This window comes from Charadrius vociferus, unplaced genomic scaffold (genome assembly GCF_000708025.1).
Source record: "Charadrius vociferus isolate BGI_N301 unplaced genomic scaffold, ASM70802v2 scaffold39, whole genome shotgun sequence".
NCBI lineage: Eukaryota > Metazoa > Chordata > Aves > Charadriiformes > Charadriidae > Charadrius > Charadrius vociferus.
In genome coordinates this window covers 1,827,381-1,844,080 of record NW_009650188.1, presented here as the reverse complement: position 1 = coordinate 1,844,080, position 16,700 = coordinate 1,827,381, and positions in this window count along the sequence as shown.

Genomic DNA, 16,700 nt, shown 5'->3' with positions numbered 1-16,700 from the left:
GGCCAAGTTTCAGACAGCCTTTCCTCTGGGTGAACCTGGTGGCTTCTCCAAGGAGCAAGCTTGAGCGAGGCTGGTGGGAAATGCAGTCCTCACCTAGAGACCTCAACTCCAGTCAACCCTACACAGATGGGAGAGCCTCCCGGGGCAGGATGTTTGCGTGTGTTGACCGAGGCTGTCAGTCACAGCCGGAGTGCCTGCTGTCAGCTGGCACCGGGGGTGACAACAGGTCCTGGAGCAGAAAACCCCAGTGGGCTACTGAGCTCTAGTTCTGGGGCAGGTAGCCCCAGGCTGCTGCTCCTGGAAGAGCGACCCTGTCCTTAAAAAGCCAATTCACATCGCTCTGCTTTTCAAACCGTCGCTGTGGGTGCAAGGTACCAAGCACTGAACTGTTTCAAGCTGGTACAACTTTGGGAGGATGTTGGCTCCAGGGCTGCTGAAATTCAATGCACAAGAGGACTTACTTAGACACAGGTTTCACAGAAAATTATTCATGAATGGGAAAGAAACAGTATATCCTAGAACTAACAAGAGTGGCAGCACCAGTTTACCTCTCTCTGAGCATTTTATATCCTCCTTCAGCTTTTATAGAGGGGAATTTTCATACTGCAGCACATTTAGGTTTAAAACATTGCCCTCAAAAGATTCTTTGTTCTCCTGGGGTTTTCAGCAGAGAGGAGCGGGCAAATATTCTTGAGTGTGGCGAAAGCACTCAGATTCAAGTGCAGGCCTAGCTCGTGCCTTGCTGCAGCTTATCTGGGTTGGTTTAATCCTGAATACCACAATGTCTTATGCTGCCGTCCACTTAAACTGACAGTAGTCACTCATGGGGTGACTTTTTTCCTAGTATCACAATATTTGTCACCACGCAGCACTTAGTGCAGTGTGCTTCAGTGTTCATCCAAGGATCCCGTTTCGGCAGAGACCACAAATGGCAGCGCCTTTCCCCTCCTTGACCCTGAAGAATAATTTTTCTCTGGTGAAATGTGAAAGTGATGGCCCTCAGCGTGTCTGTGTATATATATGTGTGTGAAGTATAAAAGTGCTTACAGTGAATTGCAGACACCTGCATTTACTGCCCGGCACAAATCCCTGTGCTGAGGTGGCTGTACTATGAATGGGAAGCTGTCAGGACTGCCGACGGGTCGGAGCTGGAGCTGCTTGTCCCGGCATGTACATCGAGAGGCGTTACAGCTGAAAGCGGCTTAAAAGAAGATCGCTTTTCCAGCCGTGGTGCCGTGCTGGCGTTGCACACTTCAGACATCTCGTGTGAAGACCACAGGCAAGTGTATTTTTTATTTGCTGGCACCAATTTCCCACTGCCTTTTGTTTCGGGTACCAATTAGCTGTTTAAACCAGAGCAGATATTCTGCAGCCCCAGCTGAAGGTGAGCAGGGCATTTTGAGCTGGCAGTGGTTTTTAAAACCAATTCCTCTTCTAAGCACCAACACGGGGAGCACAAAGCAGGAGGTACTTTAAAGGCTTGATGCTCTCGCACACCAAATTTTGGAGGGTAGTTTTCCTGTGAAGGCTGCCTTTTAAAAAATCCCAGCACCTCCGCAGGAGTGGGACACAAAGGGACTGAGCTGCGGTCATGCCTCGGTGACTGGTCACAGCTTTTGATTGCTTTTGAGGCATTCCAATGCATCTGAAATACAGATGCTTTCTGGTCCTCGTGAGCTCGGCGAGGCATCAGCTCTCTCTAGCGCTGCCGGGAGGTGCTGTGTGATAAATATCACTTAAGAAAATCATTTCTGGATTAACACCGGCTGCAATGAAGGCAGGGAAGTGAACGGGGTGACCGCAGTCACACTTCGCAGTCACGCTGTCCTGAGGTTACAACAATAACCTATGAACAGGTGTGTGTTTGTCACCTCACGCCATTACCGTGGCATTTGAAGTGTTCTCCTGTCCTTGTTTAGGCTGACTTCTCTCACCCCGCTGTCATAGACCACTGGTTTTAAAGGCTGCAATGACCTTCTCGGTCACCGGGGGCTTGGCCTCTTGTCAGCAGCTGAAGATGGAGGAATGGCTGCTCTGGGAGACGTGTGGCAACCAACAACCAAATGACTGGTTGGTCTCTGGTGGAGGCTGTGACAGGCGCAAGATGACTCAAGTGCTACGTTTCATCCATGGGCTCAAGCACGCTCGGTAAATGTGAAGTATTACTTCACAGAAATTGGAGAGTGTTGTAAACAACCCACTACAGACCGAAAAGCAAAGGTACAAGCTGTCAAGTGGTTTGTCCTTTGCCATGTCACCAGGCCGGTTGTGAAAGCAGGAGTCTGCCCTTCAATTGTTGATGGAGTTGAACAGAGAAGGGTGGGTGGGTACCGGCTGGAGGAGCTGGGAGAGACTGAGTCCCCCAGTGTGTGCAACTGGTCGCTAAAGTCAAGCGGCGGGGGAAGGGTGGTGGTGATGCTGCCCTGACATCTGGAATAGGTGGCAGGGTTTGGTTTGGGGTTTGGTTTTTTGAAGGGGCTACAACAGCAGTTCTCCCTGTTGGTGCATCCTAAAGGCAGTTAGTTTGGTTTGGGTTTGGATCCAGGGTTTCTAAGTGATCTTGGGAAGACAGGAGCTTATTGGAGGTGATGGCCCATGCTGGAAAAGCAGGGAACCGGGGTTAAATCAGCACCCGCCAGAGATGCCGCACGTGGTCATGGGGTGCACCTGACAAGGGTCAGGCAGGAAAGAGCTGTCCCAGATGTTCACCTGGTGAGCAGTCCATAGGAAGCCCCCATAGCAGCTAACCCTCCTCTTGCAAGGCCAGGACCCCGTGGCCTTTTCTTTCATGCTCTGGTAATGCTTCACTGAAGACAGGCTGAGTTACTGCTGCGGTGTTTAAACCACACTCACTCTGATGATGGATTGCTTCTGAGCTTCCAAGCCTTAAGAGAAGCCTTTACAGGACTTCTGTGTCTGTTGTTTCTGGTAGGCCAATGTGGAGCTGTTTATAGCAGAGCACAGTTTAACCCGTTTCGCTGATGTAACCGGTGCTTGCTTTCCAAACGCCTTGCAAGGAAAACGGAATTGGCCATAAATACTTAATTGGCTGATAACTGCGGCTTGCACTGTGTAGCTAGAAATACTCCTCCCCAAATAACTGAGCATCAATCAGCTTGCAGTCAAAACAGGAGGTTTACTTTGCAAAAGGCAAGCGAGGCATCCGCCGCCGCTGCTCCTGACAACACCGCGCCTGCTGGTAAATAAGGGCTGCAACTTACGTTTAAAAATAAGAGCTGCTGGGAGCAGTGATTTCCAGCATAGAGTGTTTTGGGTTCCCCGTGGGATTCCTCCGCCAGCCCCTGCGGGAGGACGAGCTGGTAGCAGTTGGTGTAAGCGTGTGTGTGTGTGTGTACAGCAGCACGGTGCACGCTGGGTGGGAGTCAACACATGCCTGATGATTCTGCTCGCTGGCTTCTGCCCCTCAGCCGCCTGCAGCCAGAGGGTCCCTTTGCTTTGCTTTCTTCTGCAGGGCTGGAGAGCCCTTTGCTCGCCAAGAAATACTCCTTGTGCAGGTACATCTGGACAATGAACATGGATAAAGGGAGCGCAAGCACTTTGCAAACCTGGTAAGTTAGTCAAGTTACCCCATGTTTAACCTTTCCTTGCCCCTTGGCTCCCTTTTAAAGTGGGAGGCAGAGGGCTGACCTCTCTTCAGTCCTGCAGGATGCCAGAGTAGATAGAATCATCATAGAATCATAGAATTGTCGAGATTGGAAGGGACTTTTAAGATCATCAAGTCCAACCATTAACCTAACCTGACAAAACCACTTCTAAACTTTGTGCCCAAGTACCACATCTACCTTTTTAAACACCTCCAGGGATGGCGAATCCACCACCTCCCTGGGCAGCCTGTTCCAATTTTTAATAACCCTTTCAGTGAAAAATATTTCCTAATATCCAATCTAAATCTCCCCTGGCATAACTTGAACCCATTTCCTCTTGTCCTATCACTTCTCACCAGGGAGGTCAGCTCTCACCTCTCTACAACCTCCTTTCAGGTATAGAGTGATAAGGTCTACCCCTCAGCCTCCTCTTCTCCAGGCTAAACAACCCCAGTTCCCTCGGTCGTTCTTCATAAGACTTGTATGATATCTGTGCTTCAGGCAGCCCCCAGCTGCTGGGGAAAGCCACCCCCTGCAGCTGCTGGGGGCTGAAACGGGCAGTGGGGAGGGAGGGCAGAGGCACAGCCCCGGCATCCAGACCGGTCCGGGTGGGCAACTGGGGTTTGGAGGGAGCTGCGCTCTCTTGGTGGCTCATGCTTTGATTTAGCATTAAGTATGGCTAAGAAATGTTTGAGCGTTAGCTTTCCAGCGTGGCTGACTGCCTCAAAGACAAGCAAACAAGGAATTCGCTAGGGTAGCTGTCAAAGCAGGCGCTCAGCCCCCGCTAACGAACGCTCTTCTTCTCCCATCTGACCTTATTAATGCAGCCCGGTTGTTTTGCAAGACGCCTCCTTTGCCTTGCAGCAGCCCACGGCCGCTCCGGAGGGAGCGGAGCTGTGAAACCTCTGGAAGGACTGAATGGCTCAGTGGAGCACGACGGGAGCGCCGGGAGGGAGCGGGATGCGGGGGGCGGGGGGTGAGCCGGCGCGGCAGGACTCTTGCCTGCCCTTGGGCTTGTCCTGCAGGAGCCACCAAATGCCCTTTGTGATACCAACACAAACCTGAGGTGAAAAGCTCGTGTTTGCTGCTATTCCATCTGCTCAGCTGGCCAAGTCTTGGGGGGCAAGTAATGGGTTTTGCTTAATTATGCTTGCCTTTTGTCTTCCGCGTGGGATTTGCAGCTTCCCTGGGCTGTCCGCTGATGGGTGCAGGGGCTGCGCTAACGGCCAGGTGCCAGGAGGACGCAGGGCACGAGGGGTCTGGCCATGGAAAGGGGGCAGGCAGAGTTTTTCGCTGGATACTTTTAACGTGAAGGCTCCCTGTTGGATCAGGTTGACCACGGAGCATAGCGGAGGAGCTGGGGGATCCCCCAACCCCCTGTTCTCCCGCATCCCTTGCCAGGAAGGGGTGGAAGGCAGGTAGGAGCCTGAGCGTTTTCTGTAAACACAGGAATCGCCACCTCTTGCAATCGCAGCCCCATCACTCGACAACGCCTCTGTAATGACCGGGCTTCTCCGGGGTTAATGCCGTCCAACGCCCGCTCTGGCCATGGGCCCGGCAGGGAGCTGGGAGAAGGCTTAGGCTGACGGGGAGCTCTGAAGCGTGGTTCATCCCCTGTTTGGCACGAGATGGTGTGTGACTCCTGGAGCAGGATTAGCCCCCGATCTGAGCTGGGAGAAGAGGGTCCTGGGTGGGGTGTGGGAAGAGCCCGAGGTGTGAGGTGTGGACGGGCCGCGAGCCCCGGGGAAGTTCACTCTGTGCGAACGCTTCATGGCCCTGAGACGTAGTATTAATTCATTCCGGTCCTCTAAGTAAATGAGCTTTCTAATTAGCTTCTTTTAAAGGATTTTTTGATTAATATTAAAAATGCTAATATGTATTTTATAATGCTAACCACCCGCGAGGAGACCATGCTATCACCCTTGATTAATGCCGGCTTTCGTGGCACTGACATAGCGTCTTCTCTCTTTACCGAACCCCTTTTAAAAATGAAAATACACCGTAAAGCCCACAGCGAGGGTCGAGGCTGCCTGTGGGGCTGGGGGAGGTGTCCCGGCCGAGGCTGCGTGCCCGTCCCCCTGCCTGCTGGGTACCACCGTGGGGGACAGGGCGATGTGGCCGGGCTGCACCCTGTGCGGTGACGTCCCCTATGAATTCCTGACTGGTTCAGGCCACACATTTATTTCAGGCTCTTACAGGTTTCCATTTGTATTCTCCTTTTTTCATTGCCACCCTCTCGAGGCCAAGACCGGCAACAAAAGGCTTCATAACAATAAAGCTCAATTGCAAGTTATTTACTTGGCAGCGTTGCGCCTGCCAAACAACGATATTAATTTTGTCTCTCAATGAAGGGAATATTCTGCTGATTAGCCACGGGGGCAGCATTTGTTCTAGAAAGCAGCCTTTAATAGGCCTTTATATCATGCTGTAATTCATATCACTAAGTCAAGAAGAGCTTTTCATTGACGCGCTCGGGGTCTGCACCTCCCGGCGCCGTGGCCGGGCAGGGGGACGGCAGCTCATGGCACAGGACGGGCACAAACCGACGTTGCCGTAGGTCAGACGGCCACAATTTGGGCTGTAAGTGCCGTGGGGAAGGAGGGGGCTGCGGGGTGGGAAGGGCAGGACTGCAGCGGGGAGGGATGGCATCACCCCCAGCTGCCATCCTTGCGGGGGTACACAGCTCTGCCGCTCCCCTGGGAGCTGCAATGGGGACGGGGACGGGGTGGGCTCACAGGGCTTGGAAACCTCCCAGGGAGGCAATGGCAGAGCCCAGGGGGGGCTGGAGAACATGCTTTCTGCAAGAGCATTGCCTCTGCCCACCAGCCATGGCCACGCTCCAGCCTCTGCGGCCGGCAGGGATAGGAAAGGGAGTGATTTATGGTCTCGCTGCTCAGCGGAGATTTTTCGCTCGCCGGTGTTTAATTTTGTTTGGAGATGATGGTGCATTTTTTTTTTTTAAAAAAAAATAAAAAATCTCTCTTGTATGCTTGAAGAGAGAACCCTGGGGCTGAAGTTTCCCGGTGCCGTCCTGGCAGTGCGTAACACAGCCGTGCCGTGAGTAGTTAATGTGGGGCGCACCGAGCCTGCGCCAAGGAGCTGGGGGGGATATTCCCTCCCGTTTCAGCTACAGCTCAGCCTTACTGCCCGTGTTGCTGTGGCTCTCAAATGCGAGCCCCAGCTAGACATGCGCTTGGCCCTGGGGTGCATCGGTGGGTCTGGAACCCGCCGGCAGCCCCATGCCACCCAGCTGCCCTCCCCACCAGCGGTGCTGCATGTTGCTCCCCTCTCTCGGCACCATTTTCCCAAGCACGGCAATGTGGCACTCGGCTTTGAGCTCTGTTTTTTTCCATGGGGACCCTACAGAGCACCGCGGTGCCTACGGCGGAGCCGCCTTTCCCGGAGATTCCCCCTCAGGAGTGCTGTGAAGCGGCAGCGCAGAGGTCTCGGCAGGCACGGGTGGGAGCTGACTTTCCTCTGCCGGCTTCTTTCGGGGGGGGGTGTGGGGAGGCGAATGCCCCGGGCAATGCCGAGGGAGCAGATGGGATTGAATTTCTCAGGGCAAAGATGCTTTTTAAAATATTTTGGTTTTGCATCAGTTGCTCAGATATTGTTTGTCTCAAAAGAAATGGGTTAGAACAGGAAGAAACAGGGATTTTGCTGTTTTGGCTGCAGGGACTCTGTATGCTAATAAATTATCAAAAGGGCCCAAGTGCCCCGAAGAGTCCTGCTGTAAGAGATGCTCCGTCTGCCACTCATCCCCTCCATAGCCACCTCAGGCTGTGGGAACGGGGCCTCTCCCCGTTTCCCCCAGCTCAAGTAGCAACCCCAGGCAGAAAAAGCGAGGAGGACATCACCAGGCTGTAGCTCCTCTCCTTTCAGGTGTTGCTTGGGGAGGGAAACTGAGGTGTGTGCCCCTCTCCTGGACCGAAGGCAATGATATATTCTTGAGCAAGGTGAAGCCAGGCAGACCTGGTGGCTCTGCCAACGGGGCTGTGTGGCCAAGAGAGGATGGTAAAGGATGCTTCAGGGCTGCATCTACCTGCTTCATGCCCTGCCAGCCCAACCCAGCGAGGACCTCAGCTTGCTAAGTCTGTGCCTGAACCATTTCAGCTTTGCTCGGTGGGAGCATTTCAGTGAGATGTAGGGATTTTCCTCAGCTATTTGTGAAGAACCACCACAACCTAGTCCTTGAGGTGAATATTATATTCACAAAATTATTATTTCATAAAGTATTTCTTTAGTAGTATGAAGGTTTAATGCAGTTTCAAGTATGTTTCCGTGCAGGAAGTCCACATATTTAGGAATGCTTATTTGGTAACTTAAGACCTGTTTATCTGATAACTTAAGACCTTTCCCAAGCACAAAATCCCCATGGCTGTGTACAGTTCCCAGGTGGAGTCACGCATCATCTTGTTCATTTGTTTTGAAGAGGTGATACAGAATCTGTACGGAAAATTAGGTGGTGTCAGCTGATCTGCCTAATGCATTGGTGCAAGTTTAGCTTGCTGGTTTATCGGCCTCCTGAACAATCTGTATTTAATTCCACATCTCACCTCTCTGTTCATCTTTGAGACCATCATCTCATGTGGCTGCCAATCAAAGGAAGAAAGAAATCAGAAATTATTTCAGATGGGGCTGAAGTACTTAGTCGTTTCAGTCTCCAAAATATTCAGTGGAGGGTCTTCTAGATAACATCTGCAAAATGTAGTCTGGTAATATGTAACTAAATAATGGAGCGGGCTATTTTCAAGGCTTTTTTTTTCTTTTTTTTTTTTCTTTTTTTGGATATTGCTGCTGTCTGTGCATCCCTCCCGGTCTTACGCTCCGCATGGTGACACACACACGGAGGGAAAATCCATGGCATCTCTGCCAGAGCTGCGCTTCCTCGGTGCCCTTTGGCTTTAGAAATAAACTGATAAAGGATGAAAGGGAATTACGGGTCTAATGAAAAGGATTATTTTTCCACAGGACAGGCCGCGCGTGGTCGTCCCCGTTACGCAGAGCATCTCTGAGCCTCACTAAGTGTCAAATGAAACGGGCTAATGAAATGGATTAGGATCTTAATAGCACATTTGATTAGTGAAGCTCTCACCTCTGGGCACTCTCTCATGTGTGTTAATGGGCGCTTCGGGGGACGGCTGCCTAAATGAGGCTATTAATAGGGAAGAGCTGATGCAGGCTCCCTGTCATCATCAGCCTCAGCTGAACGGTTCACCCGGGCTGAGCCTGAGCCCCCAGCAGCCTGCGGGGAAACCCGTGTTTCTGTCAAGCGTGGGAAAGTGCACTTTTGTGTAGAAAAGAAAACCAAAATAAAGGAGACATAATTTTTTTTTTATTATTATTTGTTGGTGGAAAAAAATGACCAGTCTGTCCTTAACTTACAGGACATCACTCTGGGAGGAACTAACTTTTTGTGTGGGATGGGGATTTATGAGTAGAGCTGCTGTGTTAAATGTATTCGTGGAGCCCTGTCAGAACATATCGAGATAATTCCAAAATACTGGTGCACGACCTGTCCTCCCCAGTGGCTGGACGTCACCAAGGTCTCAGGCACAGGGAGAAATGCCTCTGTGTTAGTCGTGCCTTCTGCTGTAATTAATGTTTCCTAGAGTGGTGCAAGGGTGAAATCAGTGTTTTTCATTAATTAACATGATTACGCACAGTCAGCGCCTGCTCCCGTCGTCCTCAAGGGCCTGGAGGAGGATGAAGTGGGAACGTGGGGGCTGCGGGGAGGAAGGGACCTCTACTGCTCTGCCTGCAGGTTGGGCAATGGAGGGTTAAATATGTTAGAGGGATGTGAACACCGGTGTGTTTCAGGCTGTGGTGCATTTCAGGCTGCGTCTGGGGTGCCCGTATAATTCCTTAACATATTTGCATAATGTTTCTTATTTCAGTGTCAGGCAGTAAATAATATGGAACTGTAAACAGCTAGGATGCTGTAGGGAGCCAGGAGTTATAAATTGCTGATGCAATAAGCTATCATGTTATCTTAAGGAAGGGAATTAAAATATATAAAAGAATAAACAAACAGAGCAGGACTGGTTTGGTTGTTTTTTGTTTTTTTTTTTCAGATGGCTATAGGATCCAGCAGATTATCGAGAAAAGGAGTCTGCAAGTGGTCAGCCCTGCACATGGATGCTGTCTGCCGAGAGGGTTTCATTGTCCTGTCCTGTGAGTTGCCTCTGACTGGGGTCCTTTTTATGGTATTTCATTACGCCATTTCAAAGCAATATAGATTAATATCTAATGCCCTGACTGCCTTTCGCATCAGCTGTTGTAGCGAAGTGCCTTCTCCCCAGAGTTTTTCCTTGTTCTGAAGTCTGATGAGATCTCAAAGATTATGTACTAATTATTATTATAACCAGCATCCCCCAGCTTGGGCACTCACTGTGCTGTAGGATGGCTCTTGGTACCATGCTCCTCCCTGCTGTGCCGACAGGGTGGAAGGTGCCCAGGCTGCCCTTATGGATTTTGGGGAAATTGCTAAGTTTAACAAAGCTGGGGGTTGGGGGGAGAAATGAAGAAGCCTGGCTCTGTTTTTGCAGAGGCAGATGTCATCGGTCCATGGTCACCCTCTCTGTGCGCCCGGGCTCCCGTCCTGGCTGTGCAGCATCTCCTCCTGCTTAAACAGGTAGAAAACAGTTCTCAAGGAGCCTCAGAAAAATAGGATTTGTAGTAAAAGTGGGTTGGAGCCAAAGGAGCCCCTCTGTGCCCCACATCTGAGCCCAGGCGAGGGTCCCCAGCTGTCCTCCTCCAGCCCTGCCTGGCATCCCTGCAGGTGAAGGACACGTTTTGGCATCTGCCTGGGATGTTAGGTACAGATCCCTGGGGCCTGGGAATTGTTTCAGTAATTTGGCTTGCCGTCCCTAACGCAATTAGTCATTGGTGTAACGTTAGCAGTGCCTGATGTCACCGCCGTTTCCATGGCAATGGGCAGATTCCCGAGGCAGGCAGGAGGACTGTGTGTGCGTGCGTGTGTGTGTGTGCACGCATGGGGAACTGTGGCGTGGGGAGCAACCAGCGCCAGGCCAGAGCCCGGAGGTTTCCGCGCCATCGCACCAACAGTGCCGCAGCCCCGGTGTTCCCCTTCGCACAGGTTTTTCCGTAAGCAAAGCCCAGGGCAGCCCGGCTCAGGGCGGCGAGGAGGCGGCGTTCCCGCTCCATCCCTGGTGGTGCTGTCCCTGGAGAAGCTGTGAGTCCTTCTGTTTGTTGGCCCAGACATGGTGGCACAGGGCCATCCCAAAGCAGAATGGTCCCTTCAGTCCTGTGTCCCTTGCTGGCTGCTAAATGTTGCATGGGAAAATTTGTGGCAGGAGAGGGAATAAACCCGGAGCAGTGACATTGACCATGGAAGGGGAGCATCTCTCCGCCTGCAGAAGGGGCACCCTGTGCTCTGCAGCAGCAGCCCAACAGCAGAGGGAAGTGACAAGCTGCTTATTAATGACAAATGTCATTAGAAATGATGTGAAATACAAGGTCAGGTGAGTTATGGCCTAACTTGTATCGTATTTAAGTGTGCCAGCTTTATAAGACTATCTGTTCTGCTTTTCACCCTAAGTGCTAGGTTAGCACAGAAGTGACACCTTGCTGTCCAGAGCTTGCAAGACTCCAGGTATCCCCCAGGTACCTGGAAACCTGCTGGGACGGGACCAGAGGCTGCAGAAACAGCACCGAAATCCCTGGTTAGGAGCCGAGAGTGAGCAAAGGAGGGTGGCTGCATCCCCACTTCGCAGGGAAGGTCTGCTGTGTCTCTCTCTTTCCTACATTAACCCCCTGGTAAAGTTGGAAGAGGACTTCTGCCCAGCCTGGTTGGTTCCTGGTCCCCTGCTGCCAGCCTGCGTTAGGGTTTCAAGAAACCTGTTGGAGACCATTTGCATCCCAGCAAGGTATGGCGGGGAGCCACTTTTCCACCACCTGAGCACTGAGATTTAATTCATGTTGAGGGCAAACTTAGGGAGCTGGTGGATGGAGAGCGTCTGTCAGCGAGGTACAATGAAGGCGGGGGGGGGGGGGAGTGTAATGCAATTGCTTCATTTGAAGCAATTAGAGCGGAGCAAAAACATGTTTTTTATAAACGGACTCGATATTGGTAAGAGATGCACGGCCGCTTTTTGTTAGCGCGGAGTCGAAAAGCAATTTTCCCATGCGTTAGGGGCAGCGCAGAGGTCTAACTCGTTTGTGGTGTGGGCCGTAGTGGGAATTTTCGGTCTGCATTGGAATGAGCTGCTCCGTTTCCCGATGAATTTAGAAACAGCCTGCGGGTGGGGAAGGAGGGGGGGACGACAGGGGGCACCTCCCAGGCTCTCGATGGCACTTGACACGGCTCGGGTCACAGCAGTCCTGCCTCAGCAGCATTTGTGGTTTTGGGGTGTCCTGTCCTCCCGGGCCATCTTCTCGCCTGGAAGCTGCTGCGAGGGAAGGATGCAAGGGGACACCGGTGCCCGCCGGCGTGCAGCACGGGATGCTGAGGGATGTCACTGCGCATTACTTAAGTCAGCTCTTGGGAGGCAGGTTGTAAAAAGAAAGCTGGAAGTTAATCCCATTAATCTGGCCTCGGGATCAAGGCTAGGAGAAGACAGCGTGGTGTATTCAAGCTGCAGATCAGGAGATAACAGCCAGAAGAGAACGGTGCAAAAGCGCTGCTGTTCCTTCTGGTGCTTCAGAGATGGGGCCAAGGAAACTGGTACCCAGCTGAGGCCTTTTGCATGGCACAGATTAAGCGCAGGAGTCAGAGAGGATTTAAGCTGTTGCCACAACAGCGCTGGTAGCTTGAGGTGTTTCGATACCCTGAGGGAAGCGAATAACAACAACTAAAATGAGGAAAAAGGTACTTAATGCTCTAAAACGGACCGAAAGGCTGAGCCGACTGTTTGTGTGGGAACGGTTTGTACACAGTAAGGTCGCAGACATGTCCAGCCGCCTGCAAAGCCATCGCTGCCTCCCTCTGCCCGCACCTCCCCAAAGCGCGGTCGACACAGTGACAGATGTGGCGGCGTGAGCTGTGCCCCTAAATTCGTGCTGGGGGGCAGACGTGGGATGGAGACCCAGCCCTGGAGAGCTGCAGCTGCCGTGGCTGGCAGCTTGGTGGGCATGTTTGGTGGTGGCTGCCCTGTTACAAGCGCAGGCAGAGTTATTTGGCAAGGGGCATCGGGGTTTGCAGGCAACGGGGGGCTGGGGTACGGAGCTCGCCATGCACAAATTGCCCGGCCGTGGGCTTCTCCGCGGTGAAAACAAGAGGTGGATTTCTGGAGAGCATCAGCAGCGGAGGAGGGAGGCGATCGCACGGCGAGATCATGAGCTAGAAAAGAAAATGGGAAGCAAAGTGCTTCCTTTTTTGGGGGCCTTTTCTGTGCTGGCTGCGGGCTGTGGGCACCCTGTGTGGGAAGGCAGCTTTGGCCGACAGCGCAGGTGCCTCTGCGTCATGGCACGGTGCGGCACGGTATGGCGCGGCTCGGCTGGGCTCGCACCCAGCTGGGTGCCTGCACTGCGCCAGGCGAGTTGGGAGCTGATTTGGGTCAGGGACACTGGTCCCCATCCCGTCAGCCATGTCCATACCAGCTGTGCACAAAGGGACACGGAGCCGGGGCTGAGCTCGGGGCAGCCCATGGGGCTGCCGGGAGGTTACGCCGTTGTCCCTGGGGCTGGTGGGCAGACTGGGGCATGGTGCAAGGCTTGATGTCTCTGGGACGGCAGCGTCTTGTGATATTTATCCTGCCCCTCTTGCTCTCATCCCAGAACGCCTACGCTGACAGCCCTGGTTTAAAAGTCACAGGCTGCGAGATTAATTGGGCTGTCAATTCTTCTTCCAGCAAATGAACTATCCAGAGAGTCTTTTCCAAGGTCCTATTTTCAGTGGGCAGAAATGTCATTTCAATATTTGGGGAGAAATGTAGGTGGGGGCTTTGTGAAACAGAATTTATATCTTTCTTGCTCTGTTTTAAAGCTGAAGCTAATTGGAGCAAGCTGTAGTGGCAAAGGAGCCGATGTGTTTGATTGATTTGAGTTACTCCATAGCTGTAGGGTGAACTGAGCCCTCATCGATGCAAGAGTTTTCCTGTAGGATGGGGTAAAGAACGAGACCTCCCACCCAGAAGGAGAAGTGGGATCTTTGGTGTCTAATATGCTTTAAACTCAGGTCAAAATTTTTCTCGATTCTGGGGTGCAAATACACAGGTCAACACTTTCTTAACTCCTGCTTTCATGAGCCTGCTGTTGTTTGCCCCGAAACATGCTCGCTGCTCCCCCAGGACCTCAGCAGTGTTTGGGGGTGAGTGGCCCAGTGGCATTTTGTGCTGAAAGGATGGGGGGGGGTGGGTCTGACTCTCCTCCCTTCCCACCACCGCCGCAGCATCTTCCTGCCTTCATCAGTACCTCAGCCCAGCAGTTAGCACGGCTCATCACATTCAGTCTGTTAATATCTAACTAGAAATTAAGCTTTATTAGCCTAAATGCAGTTGCATTTTCAACAGCCCACTAACCTTTTCCTCTTGAATCCTTGCTTATGTCTTAAAAATCCACTTTCGGTATAAGACTGTCAGGTTTAATCCTTTTTAAATATCCTTTTCCCCGGTGAGGCAGCAAGATTTCCCAGGCAGCCCTGAAACTTGCAGATAAGATTTTCCTGGAATAAGACATCCAGATGAAATGAAGTCTCTGTTGAAAGCAGCCTTTTGGGGGGGTATCCCACTTTGTCCATGTTTGTCTATAACTTTTAAGCATCTGTTTTCTCGCAGGGCAGCTCATTTAAACTCAGCTGGACAAAAATAAAAGCTATTTCGGCTTTACAGCTGAAAGTCCTGACCCCTGGTCCTAAGGTGGGCCAGGAAGCCGGTGGGTCTCTGGCAGCCATCCATCCTTTCCCTAGAAAGATGATGGAGCAGCTTGTTCTGGGAGTCATCTCAAAGCACCTGGATGAAAAGAAGATTATCAGAAGTAGTCAACATGGATTCACCAAGGGGAAGTCATGTCTGACTAATCTGATAGCCTTCTATGACGAAGTAACTAGATGGGTGGATGAGGGGAGGGCAGTGGATGTTGTCTACCTTGACTTTGGCAAGGCTTTCGACACTGTCTCCCACATCATCCTCACAGGAAAGCTTAGGAAGTGTGGCTTAGATGAATGGACAGTGAGGTGGATTGAGAACTGGCTGACAGATAGAGCTCAGAGGGTTGTGGTTAGTGGTGCAGAGTCCAGTTGGAGGTTAGTAACAAGTGGTGTCCCTCAGGGGTCAGTACTGGGCCCAGTCTTGTTCAACATATTCATCGATGATCTGGATGAAGGGATAGAGTGTACCATCAGCAAGTTTGCTGATGACACAAAACTGGGAGGAGTGGCTGACACGCCAGAAGGCTGTGCTGCCTTACAGCGTGACCTCGCCAGGCTGGAGAGTTGGGGAGAAAGAAACCTTATGAAGTTCAATAAGGGTAAGTGTAGGGTACTGCACCTGGGGAGGAATAACCCCATGCACCAGTACAGGTTGGGGGCTGACCTCCTGGAGAGCAGCTCTGTGGAGAGGGACCTGGGAGTCCTGGTGGACAACAGGATGACCATGAGCCAGCAATGTGCCCTGGCGGCCAAGAAGGCGAATGGCATCCTGGGGTGCATCAAGAAGAGTGTGGCCAGCAGGTCGAGGGAGGTCATCCTCCCCCTCTACTCTGCCCTGGTGAGACCGCATCTGGAGTACTGTGTCCAGTTCTGGGCTCCCCAGTTCAAGAAAGACAGGGAACTGCTGGAGAGGGTCCAGCAAAGGGCAACAAAGATGATTAGAGGACTGGAGCACCTTTCTTATGAGGAAAGGCTGAGGGACTTGGGTCTCTTTAGTCTAGAGAAAAGAAGATTGAGGGGGGATCTTATTAATACTTACAAATACTTAATGGGAGGATGCCAGGGGGATAGGAGCAGTCTTTTTTCAGTGGCGCCCAGTGATAGGACGAGGGGTAATGGGCATAAACTTGAACATAGGAAGTTCCATCTTAACATGAGAAGGAACTTCTTTACTTTGAGGGTAGTGGAGCACTGGAACAGGCTGCCCAGAGAGCTGGTGGAGTCTCCCACTCTGGAGACATTCAAAACCCGCCTGGATGCTGTCCTGTGTAACGTGCTGTAGGTGACCCTGCTCTGGCAGGGGGGTTGGACTAGATGATCTCCAGAGGTCCCTTCCAACCCTAACCATTCTGTGATTCTGTGATCCTGGTGGGGGACTTCATGCCTGTCACACAGCTCCAGAGAGCTCTGCTGGGATGTCCTGGGCTTTTTCCTTGCTGATGAAGACCGCAAGGAGCCAAAGGAAGGGACTTTCAGCCCAGTTGTAATGGCAGACTCCGCTGGCAAACGAGCCCATACTAGTCACCATCATCTTCTTCCCCAGCCCCACCAGGTGAGCCACGCTGGTCCTCCTTTTTTATCACCGTGCAACACATCCAGTTACTATTAAGGTCTGGAGCACGTGTTAATCCTGAGCTCTGGGACTGATAATTGCTGTGAGCACGTTGGAGGCACCGTGCGCAGCGTGACGGGGCAGCTAGGCGAAGTCACTGTCACAAGCACAAGAAGGGGAGCAGTTTGGTCAGGCGAGGCTGGTCTGTGCTAATTAGAGAGAGCAGAGCACCGTACACTGATGGGCTTTTCCCTCTCACCCGCACACTCCTGTACACCCCGCAGAGTGGCCCCGGGCTGGGGCCAGGACTTGGCTGCAGCGGCAGGGATGGGACCAAGCTGGTGGGGTGGGGTGGGCTCTGTGCCCTACGTGGGTTCGGGTGATGGGGTCACGACAGCAGAAAACCAGGCAGAGGCAGCCAGCCACAAATGGCTCTCACGGTCGGTGGAACTGTAAGCTGGGGAGGGGCTTTATTTTTCAAGGATGAATAGGTTTGCTCTTGTGTGAGTTTGGGGTTTTTTTTTATTAAAAATGAATTTTATGGCTAAATGAGTGTGTAACTACCTGCTTCTGATTCACTAAAAATAGCCCGTAAACACAATACTAAGCAAGCAGCGAGCAGGTATGTGGATGCGTGCCTGTATTTCAGGGACGGCATCACCATTTAGAGATACAGACCGTGGTTAGATTAAAGGCTTAATGGCTGGAAATAAAC